This window comes from Hetaerina americana, unplaced genomic scaffold, assembly GCF_022747635.1.
Source record: "Hetaerina americana unplaced genomic scaffold, ioHetAmer1.1.p SCAF_2, whole genome shotgun sequence".
NCBI lineage: Eukaryota > Metazoa > Arthropoda > Insecta > Odonata > Calopterygidae > Hetaerina > Hetaerina americana.
In genome coordinates this window covers 632,675-646,162 of record NW_027286763.1, presented here as the reverse complement: position 1 = coordinate 646,162, position 13,488 = coordinate 632,675, and the positions used below count along the sequence as shown (strand labels likewise).

The following is a 13,488-nucleotide window of genomic DNA, read 5'->3' as shown; positions in this document are numbered from 1 at the left end:
AACATTTATTTCCGACCTCAATACTTCATCCTCTGTCTTATTCACTACTACACACAGGAAATATTTCAGAGACGCAGAGGTTTTTTCGTATTCGGTGACTGCAAACACACCGATTTTGAGTGGTGACTGTCCGCAAAGGGCTGAACTGCATAAAGGGTCCGTCGATAGTGAAGCCTACATTCCATACCGTCTTATGGCTCTCATCCAAGGAAGAAAGAACGGGGGCGCCGATTCATTTCAGTAATCGCAAGGGACGAGTGCAAGGCACATCAACTCTTTCTGAATTGGAATTGTATTTAAGGTTATTCGACTTTACGTTAATGCGAAAGTAATATTTCAGTTTGGCGGTTATTTGATACGAATCTGTTGGCTAAAGGGAAATTGTGTGTTGCAATAGCATTTCCTGCGTGGGATAACTCTGCTTTATTTGGCGGAAAAAACCTTTTTCTTTTAAATTCAGAAGTTTATTCGATGTGATTCGGATGAGAAGGATAAATAGGAATACTAATTACTGCGCAATTCAACTGTATATCCTGTTTGAACGCTGGCTGTGAATTAAGAAAATTTTGCTGAAATTTACAATGCCATCCCTCTTCATTTAAGATTTCAATTGGACAAAGCGGGGTTTTTCATGAGTGATATCACATTTTTATTTATTGTGTACCTGATAAGTAAAGTAACTTACTTGACCTGAACTACCTGAAAAAAATTTAGTAGCCTTTTCATTAGATATAAATCGATTCAAGTTGCTCTGCGTCCACTGACATACAGGGTCCATACAATAACTGTCGTGGCTGGTTGGCTGTAGCCTCAACGGAGTAAGGGATAGGGGTTCGACCGGTCGGCTTGGTAGAGGGGTCCCCCACCACTCAAACGCACTTCAGTTCAGTCACCTCTGGGCATGTGTTGAGACAGGAGGTGGATTTTTGTGACGCGTGATTGTTTGTGGTATCGTCGCGCCGGCGAGGAGCGCACCGTCGAGCAACGCTACGCTGCGAAGTTTTGCGTTAAACTCGGAAAATCCGCATCGGAGACCCTTGAACTCATTAAACAGGCTTACGGAGATGATGCCTTAGGCCTTACAAGAGTTTTTGACTGGCACAAAATGTATAAGGAAGGCCGGGAGCCGAGCGAGACGAGCTCGAAGACGAGCACCGCGTCGGACGCCCGACGACCACTCGAACAGATGCTCAGGTGGCCAAAGTGAGAAGATTTTTGGATTTCGACAGGCGTTTAACCATCGCTTTTACCAGTGAGGAGACCGGCCTTTCGGTCGGAATCGTCCACACCATTGTAACAGAGGATCTTGCGATGAGGAAAGTGTGCGCGAATCTGGAGCCGAAAGTCTTGAGCAAGGAACAAAAGCTGTCGCGCGGGGAAATTTCGCAAGAAATATTGGACGGCGTCCAGGAAGATGTAGATTTTCTCGACAACGTTATAACCTCAAAGGATAGCTCAAAGGAGCTCAAAGGATATCGTTTCGACTCCATGGATGCGGCTCAAGGGGTGACGAAAAAGGCTCTCAACAGTATCCCGGAAACCGAGTTCCAGCTGGCTTTTGGCAGTGACAGACGCGCTGAACTAAGTGTATCGGTCGATGCAGGAGGAATGTATTTTGAAGATTATTAAGTAATCATAATGATAGCTGCAATAAATTTTGATTTTTGGAACCAGTCCCGATACTTATTGTACGGACCCTGTACATGTATTTTGGAGAGCTAATTCATGTATTTTCCACTAATTTCAGCTGAAAAGCTTAGGCTAGATTTAATCGAAGGAATCTCGTACTTAGTCGTGAGGCAGCGGTGGCTGAATGGAAAGAGGTGAAAATCACAATTCGCCCTGCGATGACCCTCCACTCTCAGGTGGCGGTCGGACCAATCCGTCCAATGAATTTACAGCATCAACACTCACTCATGGACCGGCGACGTCTGAGTTTAGTTTGGCTGCAGGCGAGTCGAGCTCCGGTAGAACCCACTCGAAGGGTCGGGAGCTTGATCACCGACCCTGGCACCCAACAGGGATCACTTTAATGATTCGCCGTGTGGTCTTCGGAGATGGGATCACAGCGAACACTGGGAGTTTCGGTCCCTCGTTAAGCTTCGTGGACAAACACCTGTTGTACTCGAATGACGTAGGGAGACAAACGTTACGGTGGTGGGGGGCTCCATGTATTCCATTCCTATACGGGCGAGGGCACAGCGGAGAGAGAGATGGCTGCCTGTGGCGGATGGAGGTGCCGGCTATCCCCTGGAGGCCTTGCCTTTCTCTGCCGGCGGCGTATTCGAGCGCCGGTCGGGGGGTCTTGCAGTTGCCTGTGGTGTTCCAGATTACTCAAGTTGTTCTCGGAATGGTGATGGGCCTAAGTGCGTTTAAGTAGCATTAAAAACGGAAAGAGGCGTTCTCTCACCTGCATGAAACAGTCTGGGACTGAGCTTGGATCTTATTTTTTTAAGTTACTAATTTATTTCCAAGAAACTGCGGGAGATGCCGCACCAGTAACTTTTGACAGAGTCATTCGAAATATGCGACTTACTATGCAATAATTTAAGAGTGTCAAAATCATTCGCCTTGACCGGGATCCCGGTCAAGGCGAATGATTTCTAACCTCTGAAATTGTTGCATTGTACAGGTATTACTCATTTACCTTTCCCGCTTTATAAATACGATAGTTGATAGACTTGAATCACCGTCGAAAATAAGGTAACTGGTTTGTCTGTGAAGCGGGTTAGGCGTTTCATATAATTAGAGCATCGGTAAAGTCATGGAGCACATCGAGATCGATTGAGAAAATATTTGTCTTTGAACTTCGAGATAATAGTATGTAATCACAATTTGGAGCCTTGACCACAAGCAAAGATATAATTTCATTTTTTTAATTTTCAAGCTTCTATCATCCGGGAACGTTTCCTGGAGTGGTAGCTTCTTCTTTGCCGATGGCATTGTGTTCAAATTTTGCTCATCGTTCAATTCATATAAAGCAGTACTTTTATTAATTTTTATAAAAAAGCGAGCAGTGCATCTGCCTCATGAGGAGACAGCGATATGCATTTCCAATGTGGTGCCTATGATGCCAGGAGCACGCTTCAAGTCTGAGTACCTGGGAAAGATATCTCTCAAATTTTCTCGGAGGTACAATCTTGTCTTGCAATGAACTTTTCTTTTTTGATTCAATTCATCGATGGATATCGTTCATATAAATCAAAGAGATTTATTGCTTTAAGAAATTTATATTTTTAAATTATGATATATTGGGGTGGCCTGAAAAGTTTACGATCTAGCAAAGATACAAGGCATTTTTCTGAATTTTTCTGAAATTTCTGATGATTTCTGAGGTTGAAAACTTGTCAGACCACCGTCGCACTAGAAGGTTAATTCTTTCGCCTTAGACGGCTTGCTGAAATTATCGGAAACTGAACAGTTCGTTTTACCTAACTACGTATTCATGATGATTATGGTATGGCCATGAACTTGCATGCTGACGAAGTATTAAGGCTGCCAAGGGAAGTTTAAGCGGAGAATAAAAGTGAGGGGATATGTGGTTAACTTCGTTACGTTTTCAGATGATCAGACGGGAGCTAAGCAGCCTCGAGCAGATTAAAGTTACTTCTCAGCGCTTTTCGGGATCCATGATAAAAGTATTAGTGTGGGAGAAAACACAAGAAAAGTTAAGTATTTATGAATTCAAAAGGGAGAAGATTTAATTGAGCTAGGAATTAGAGGAATGTAAACTGGAGAAATTTACTTGAATCTGTTTAGTTGAGTTTTTACGTTTAGGAGAAAGGTGAATAGGTAAAAAAATCATCAAAGAAAACGTGGGAAAAATTGACATTGAAGGCAAGTACACCAGGAAAACACCGCAAAAATTTCCATTAAATACTTTAAAAGAAAGTGTCTCACTTTTTAAAACTGAAACTTGGTCTTTGGGACAAGAGAGTGACCATGAATGGAGGTATTTAAGTTCCTTGGTGTGTATTGATAGTAATTTAGAAACTTAGTCGGCTGACAGGGAGTAAAGCAGAAAAAATTGTTTGAAATATTATAAGAGAAGAAAGAACTACACCTTGTTAAAATGGAAGAGTGCAACAAAATAGGTGAACGAGGTTTTGGAAATTAGTGGGATATTGTGGGTGACTTTAGTAGAGTGGAGAATGGTAGAGAAAAAGTGGTCAGTAGTCCAACCCCTGGACAACCAGGTCACGTACACCTTGTTAGAATGTACATTTATGTATATGAAATTGAAGTATAGTTACCTTTAAAATTTTAAAATGAACAAATAATATGATTTTTAAATAAATCTGATGCAAAGTTTGTTTTTTGAAAAATATTCAAGTTTACAGTTTTCAGAATTGATGTGGTTATAAGAATCCATATTGGGGAGTTAAAATTAATGCATTTTTCCACAGACTAAAATGCATTAAGACGAACGTTTCTGCTTATCCAAACATCATCAGGTGCAACCCAAATACGTCAGGTAGCCCACAGTAAAATGCAGTACACACCGCCGAGAATGGGGGAAAGAGGGATAATACCTTTACCTTTGGGATCTCCCTTTCGGATTGTACGCAGAATGTGTCCATCTTTATTTTGCAGTTTTGATTGGATGATCATTCAATTAGTTGCGGCTCGAATCGTAATAACTCTTGTTTAGAGAAAAGTGAAGTGTCTTTTCTCGAATGGAATCTAATCAAATAAAAATAGATTGACCACTCAAACTGCCCACTTGGAATAGGGCATGACGTATATCGTCCGAATGAGAAAGGTAGAGAGAATGAGGGGTGGCGGGGAAGTGGCGCGCCAATGGGAAGGTGAGCATCGGTGAAAAAATATTCCACGTGAAACTCTTTCGAAAGCTCTTTGAGGGATTCCATATAAAAAGCGGGGTTGAGAGGAACGCGGCTGGTAATAAGTGTAGTGGGAGCAATCTATATCCATGAAAACAGCGGGAAACAGGTGTAAAATAACTTGTCGGTGCTGAACTACCGAGCATATGCAAGTAAAAATAGCACGATACTGTCACGGAAGAAAAGTAACCGCTTCAGTTGCGTGCTTCTAGTAACTAGCTACATTGTAATAATGTAGTAGGACTACATTAATTTTATATATAGCGACCAAATCACACGACCTACGATGCGCTGCACCCTCCATGTAGTTCATCTTCCTAATACTATGTCTCCTTCCTTCTCTGCTCAGTAAGGGACCGCACCATTGCGGGTACCAATACCATTTGGTTGGTCATAGTTTCCACCTTAAACTCTCCCTCCGATTTCCAATTACCCTACTAGTAACTGGAGTTACATCTCGATGAAGACATTACAAACACTCTACAATCGTTCTTTTAATTGCCTTAAAGGTGTATTAGGTTAATTGGATACGATTTTCTTGAATTGTATTTTAGGAAATCAGTGGGTGTATCCTATTAAACGTGCAAATTCACATGCGGGTGAATAAAGAGTGATTCAAAAATGTTTTTCAAACAGACTAGCGTTTTACCAAATGATAAACTCTGTGCAGATCGCCCAAGTCGTTTCAAATTATAAACTGAAGGCGTAAATCGAGAGTAATCAAAAAGATTACTTCGGTTAAAATCTCTATTTTTCCTTCAAATCGCTTGACTGTGCCAAACATAATCCTTAAATAACCTACTTGTCGAGCGCTGAGAGCTGCAATCTCGAAAATCGTATTCTATGTTAAGACTCAGTTACATATGCGGATCTTAAAGATTTTCATCATCTTACTCTATTACCCAAGGATGTATTTCATGCCATGCACGATTTTCAATTCTCAAGAACGAATATCGGCCATTTTAATCTGGAAATGAAACTTGGTGGCCAAGTAGAAAGATTGCTGTGCTACTAACCGGAGGTTCCGGGTTCGATTCCGGTGAATGACTCTAAGGATTTTCAGCTTTACCCAAGCTCTACGAGCTGTGTGAGCGGGTACCACCTTGTACGTAGGACTAATAGTGAGAACCAGATGAGCTCTACCCTAACCTTTCAAACCTAACTGCGTGTTGAGCTCTGTGGTTTAAAGTTATTTCTCTCGGGTTAGAATATATTTTTTTAAAGTCACCTCTGTTTAGTCGGTTATCTTCTATCCTGCGAAATGTTTCTCTTTCTGAAGATGCCCAACTGTTTCCGTAATCTTTGATATGAATTTTCCCTGAAATCCTTCTTTCGGAACACTTTTAAATACACGTAAATCTTGAAATTTGTAAATGAAAGAATGCACTTTAAAAGACACAATTATTTGTGATAATATGCAGCGGTCGTATAATGTGCGCACGTCATGCCAATGCGTAGGACTTATGTCAAAATTAAAATGTAAATTGTGTCGTCATTAAGTTCAACAGGTTGAAATAATTGAGACTATCTGTTTAAATCTGATTAAATATAACCGTTCCACAATTGAGTAGTTGAGGCGTAATTTGAAACCAATAGTTGTAGCTATGCACAATTATAATATCAAATAATTCAAGGGCATTACGAAAAACACTATCACTTTAACAGGGTAACGTAGAGAGACTAGGGCAATGGTGAAAATTACGCGTATTTTCTGGAAAGTTATTAATGGCTAATAATATAACGGTTTCCTCTCGTTGTATTTATTAAAAAAAAAAGAATCCCACTCACTGTCCTCTGGTTAATAAATGTACTGCTATATATACGTTATTATTCGTGATATTATTATTTTGTATTAAAATTATAGCGTCATATTGATTCGTGTTTCTGCATCGAAATGGGACGACGTGGGTGTTAGTAAATATGCAAAACGGAAGGTTTGTTAGTAAAGGTGGGGATGCGTATTTTCTTGTTCATCAAAATGGATGATTTTGATAAATTAGAATTTGAGTGAATCTGATTTCCCGGGTATATTTTTAGTTCAATTTTGAATATCCCCTGAAAATTGGAATGTAAATGAGAAAGTACCGAATGATATTTTTTCACAGCTTCCCTTCACTTCCAGTAGGTTCGCTCTGAAATTCAAGAGCCATCAGAAAATTCCGCGGGCGTTTCGCGAGGCAAATGAAATGAATGTTGGTCATGGACACTCTCCACCCTTTGCTCACCCCATGCCTTCGTCCACGCGCTCTTTCGGCCGAAGCTCCCGGAAGGGAGCTTGTGCCTACCCCGCGATATGTGATGCCCCGAGGCCGTCCTCCTATGTGCGTGTGTGTACCCCGAGATTGGCCGATCTGTTTCCGGGGAATCATGGGCGTGTTTTTTCTCGGCAATTGCCATCGAAATCAGATTTTAGCTTTCGTTACCGACCATCCTTCACCTCATTCCGTAAATATTCGCGTTCGGATGATTTCCAAGGGCAAAGCAGCCATAGCCACTGCTTTTAAAAATGTAAAAGGCTTTAACGAATCGCTTTTCTTTGCAAAGGGCACTTCACACTTAACAAATTTAGGTCTATAGCTTTTTAGACGCTAGAATGTTATATATTGGCTGGTATTATGTCATATATTTGATTTTAATGACCTACATACGTCCATTTTTATAAAGATAGAATAACTGTTAGGAAAATAGAAGAAGGTATCATAATATGAGCTAGCATAGTAGAAATGTGGAAATGTGATTACTTAAAAAGCAAGGGCAGCGGAAAAAAACTTCTTGCCACCACGAGAAGCATCCCTGTGAAATACACGAGGGCGGTTCAATAAGTACCCGTGTTAGAAATGAAGGAACCATTTTTTCAAAAACAATTTTTTTAATTTTTCGACATCGTCCCCTTGTAGAGAGATACACTTCTCCCAACGTTCCGGCCATTTTTTTAACCCCTCCAAAAATATGATTTGTCGAACTCTCCAAAATACGCCTCTGTCTCGGCGATAACTTCCTCGTTTCAGCTAAAATTTTTCCCGCGAGCCATTTCTTCATGTTAGGGAATAAGAAAAAGTCGCAGGGAGCCAGATCGGGTGAATACGGGGGGTGTGGCAGCAATTCATAACGTTTTTCATGCAGTTTGGTGGCGACAACTCCGGATGAATGTGCTGGGGCGTTATCGTGGTGAAACAGCACCTTATTTTTCGCCAAATGCGGCCGTGTCTCCCTCAATTTTTTGTCAAAGCGGTCCAATAACTCACTGTAGTGTTTCCCAGTCATGGTTCTTCCTTTCTCTAAAAAAATCCATGAGGATGACACCATTTGCATCCCAAAAAACCGTCGCCATGATCTTTCCGGCCGATCGGACCATCTTCGTCTTCTTTGGCGCAGATTCATCGGGGGAAATCCATTCTTTTGATTGTTGCTTTGTTTCTGGTGTGTAATGATGAATCCAGGTTTCATCAGCAGTGATAACTCGTCGAAAAAACACCTTCGGATCTCGCTTAAATTGCTGAAAACACAAGTGGACAGCCGGATCAGCTTGTTGTCCGCCGTGAGCAATCGCGGCACCCATTGGGCCGACAATTTTTTCATCGCCAACTTATCATGTAAAATATTAATTGCCGTTCCGGTCGACACACCCACGGCCTCTGCTACTTGGCGCACTTTCGTTCGTCGATCAGCGAGAATCATGGCGTGGACTTTTTGAATGATTTCCTCGATAATCAGGTCTCCCGGGCGTCCTGGTCGCTCCTCATCAAAAACAGATGTTCGCCCACGTTTTAATTCGTTGAAACAATCGTGGGCGAACGTTCACGTTCACGTCCAAGATGTGGTCATAGATGGCGAAGTGTCCCCATAAACAGCATCCAACTTTGCTTTTATCTCCTCGCATTTCTTCCCATCCAGAAACAAAAAGCGAATTAGTGAAAATCACGAAACATGTCTTACTCGAATGGTTGCCAAATCCAAAGTAACCTTTATGTCACTCTGAAATTTGTTTCACCGTCGTTTGATAGATGGTAGCACACGATGGTAACATAAAACTTCCCTTAGGAAAGCCCTTCGTCGCAAAACATAGGATCTTATTGAACCAACCTCGTATGACGAAAAATACACGTATATGACTCGTACTTCCTGTAGCTCTCCAAAGTAATCCGTAATATTAGGAAAAATGATTACTTTGACCGAATTGAGAGATTGTAAAGATGCCCGTGAGAATGATTGCTCCTTCATAAGAGTAAATATGTGGATAGATTCTCGAAAAAAATAAGTGTACATCGGACAAATATGATGAAAAGTGGATTGGTAGGATATAGTGGAGGGAAAAACAGGGCACTCAAAGGGAATGAACGGAAATTTTTTAATGAAATCGAAAGAGATTCTGGGAAAGTGGAAATGCTGCGTAAAAAAACCATATGCTCTAGAGATAGCACAGCATCCAGGTAAATATACATGACATGGCATCGGTCGATGAAAAAAAAATACTAAGAAAAAATCGTTGTGGGAAATAAAGGTGCATAAGATCGTTGCAATTGAAAATATTCTCGTGAAATTTTAAACAATTAAAAAATGAAAGGTTATGCCTGTAATAAAAAAATGTAGCAAACCAAACCAATAACCATAAAAAAACTAATCAACCCAAAGGTCGGTTTGGTAGGTGATGGCAGAGTTCACCCAGTACTAAGCCCAACGGCGTGTGAAATTAACACATCAGGGTAGGGGGGCCAATTCCTGTCACTGTGCCGGTTATGGTTACCCAGGAAGATCTGGTACCCGAAAAATCACATAGCTTAAGTACAGGTGCAAGTGCCCAAAGTGCCTTACCCGGAAATAGAACCCGGGCCCCTCCGGTTAGCAGTCCAACATTCTACCACCTGGATTACCACGACCAACATAAAGTTTACCCACTATATATATATATATATATATATATATATATATATATATATATATATATATATATATATTCATATATATATATATATATATATATATATAATTCTATTACTTCTATATCTTCAGATGAAGACGGATGGTTTCCGTCGAAATATCAAGAAATAACGTGTGAGTGTTCTTTTTTTGTGTTTCTATATTGTGTTACTGTGTATTGTACTATTCGGCACTTCCGTGTTACGTCTACGAAAGCATATATATATATATATATATATATATATATATATATATATATATATATATATATATATACATTCAAACACGAAATCCCGCCAAACGGCGAATAAATACTCATATATACAGAAACATATATAAGGAAAAGGGATAGGAACACGTATAAAGGACGAACACAATAGAGGTGGGGAAGGCGGAATCGAACGGATCACAAGAGTAAAAATATCTCCTCAACCGGGACTCGAACACCGGATCTTTCCACTTGCCGGGCGGATGCTCTTAACCACTTGAGCTATCGAGGATATGTAATTTACCCTGAGATCCGTGGGTCTTATATGTCACCAAGCGCCCCGATTCTTTAGCCAAGAGATGGCGTCAGGGGGCTGTTTCACCCACCAAAGGAGAAATAGACAATACACAAGAGGAAAGGACCGTGGTTAGAATTCATACAACATCATACAGGAAAAGAACAGTGCGTTTCGTGGCACGCATAGCCAGAAGAAAGAGATGAGCCACATTGGCCAAATACACATTCAAACACGAAATCCCGCCAAACGGCGAATAAATACTCATATATACAGAAACATATATAAGGAAAAGGGATAGGAACACGTATAAAGGACGAACACAATAGAGGTGGGGAAGGCGGAATCGCCTCTCCTCGGATCTCTTGTGATCCGTTCGATTCCGCCTTCCGTAGGGGCTCGTATGTTTCTGTATATATGAGTATATATATATATATATATACATATATATATATATATATATATATATATATATATATATATGTGTGTGTGTATATTATTAGGTAATCTACCGGCTAAGGTACGTTTTTGGATGGAAACAACTACCAAACAAATATTGTATTACTCCTAACAAAACACAAACAAAATCATCCTACTCTATATCAGGTCCCTCTTCATCTCTGAGTACTTTCTTCCTCCCTTCATCCCGTCCAACACCCCTATCCTGTTCCTTCCCTTTCCTCTTTTGTCCAACATTCTCCCCTCTATCACAGTCTTCAACATCCCACTGCCGGTCAACACCCCCTTCATCCACTTTTCCTACCTCCATAGGATTGCTCCCAACAAACCCCTCTCTTCGCCCACCATACCAAGTACTTCCTCGTTTGTTTTCTTCTCGGTCCATTATACCTTCTCCATTCTTCTCCACACCCACATTTCAAAAGCCTCCAAACTACGTCTATCCTCCTGCTTCAATGACCACGTTTCCACGCCATGCATAGCTTACGAGTCTATTCTGAACATCCTTACTCGACGTCCCTGTATTCAACTCCCTCCTCCTGGTGAAAAGCCTCTTTTCCTAGCACAATACTTTTCCTTATGTCCTTACTACTTTGACCGTGCTGGCCCAAAACACTTCGGAGATAACAATTTCAGATGGTAAAAATCATTCGCCTTGACTAGGACTCGAACCCAGATCCCTCAATATCCGTTCTAGTGCTTTAGCCACTTAAGCTACCGAGGCGTCCTCTTAAAATCTGAAATTTTGGGGCTTTTAAGGAACTATGAGGGATCTGGGTTCGAGTCCCAGTCAAGGCGAATGATTTTTACACTCTGAAATTGTTGCATTGAAATGCACATTAGCGGATGACTCCGTTAAAAGTTACTGTTGCGGCATCTCCCGCAGTTTCTTTGGACTTCGGAGATACGTAAACTGTTCTACCTACTCTAGTTTTTGACCTCCTATTTTAATGTTTAGCTTGGTCTGTTTCTTTCTAGAAAATCGCATTACCATTGTTTTATTAATATTGATTCTCAACCCATACCTGTCGTACTGAATTTCCGATTCACTCAGCAAAGCTTGCCACCCCTTGGCTGACTGACAAACTAAAGCTTGGTCATCAGCAAACCTAACTGATTTTACGGATTCCCCGCCCACTTTCATTCCTACCTCCAGCTCTTTCCATGACTCTTTAATCAATTCCTCTGCATACAGGTTGAACAGCAACGGTGATAATGGGCAACCCTGTCTTACACCCCTTCCTAACACTGGCCATCCGGACTCCCCGTTCCCCACCCGCACCTGAGCAGTCTGAGACATGTACAGGTTGCGGATCAGCCTCCTTTCCCTCCAATCTGTTTCTATTTCCTGCAATATTCTCATTAGTTTTTCCCAATTCACTCTATCAAAAGCTTTTTCGAAATCTACGAAACAGGCAAATACCTCCTGGTTGTATTCTATATTCCTCTCGATTAATAATCTCATTACTGAAATGGCATCACGCGTACCTCTCCCCATCTTAAACCCAAACTGATCATCCCCTTAGTAATCATTTGCCCTAGTCTCTATCCTTTTGTTTTTTATCCTGAAAAGAATTTAAGCTGCGTTGGATATCAAACTTATTGTCCTGAAGTCCTAACCAGATGTAGCCTTTATCTTTTTCGGAATAGGAACTAAAACTGATCTCATAAAGTGTTCCGGCAAGATTCCTTCCCCATAAATTCTACGAATGAGCCCATATACCTGTAACCCCTTCTTCCCACATTTTGTTAAACATATCAGTATTTCCGCAGATATGTAATCCACCCCCACGGGCTTATTTAGTTTCATCTCTCTTAATGCTCTTTCTATCTCATCGTCGAGTATGTCTGGACCTAAGCTACGTCATGTTCCTTTCCTATGTCTACCTTTGGTGGTCTGACTGGTTGGTCTGACTATACAGTTCTTCCATTTATTCCTTCCATCTCTATTGGATCTTTCCTGTGTAGACTATTATCTTACCCGCCTAATGTCTAAACTGTTAGCATCCCTTTCTTATCTCCATTTCTTACTTCCCGATAAAGATTTAACTTCGCTGTACAGCGCACCAATTTCTCCCTTCCTCTGCAGACTTTCCATATCCTCGCAATGCGTCTTCCACCATGCTTGTTTTGCTTTATTTGTTGCCCGCCTCAATTTATTGTTTATTTCAATGTAATTCATTTTGGCTAACTCTTTAGTTACATTCTTCTACTTTCTCCGCTCATCCATATTTGTAATCATCTCATCCGTTATCCATGGTTTCCTAATCCTTTTCGCGCTATCGGTTCCAATAGTGTCTTTTGCTATTTTGATAACCCTTTCTTGATACTTTAACATTTTTCTTCCATGGTTCTTAGCTCTTTACCATCCTCCATGATTTTCTCTACCGCCTGTTTGTATTCCTTCCTTTTCAAACCATTTAATGCTTCTACATTCCATTTTCTAACTCGCCGCCCCTGCCTTACCTTTTTGAAACGGACGCGACATTTCATAACAACTAAATTGCGGTCAGAGTCCGCATCCGCTCCCGGGAAGCTGTGCGAATTGATCACACTGTTCCTAAACCTGTGTCTGACCAGAATATAATCTAGCTAATACCCGTCTGAGTCACGTGGCATTTTTCATGTATACCTGCGTCTTTTGTGGTACCCAAACCAGGTGTTAGTGATGACTAACCCCTTTCTCCTGCAGAACTTAACTGATATCTCCCCGCGGTCATTCCTCGTGCCTTAACCGTAGGCCCCCACCTCATCACCATCTCTTC

General features: G+C 41.1%; 1 protein-coding gene across 1 annotated transcript in view; it reads left to right on the top strand.

Moving 5' to 3' along the window:
• LOC139687931 (uncharacterized) overlaps nucleotides 1-13,488 on the top strand; it is a 537,017-nt gene that overhangs the window by 239,068 nt on the left and 284,461 nt on the right. The window lies entirely within an intron of this gene.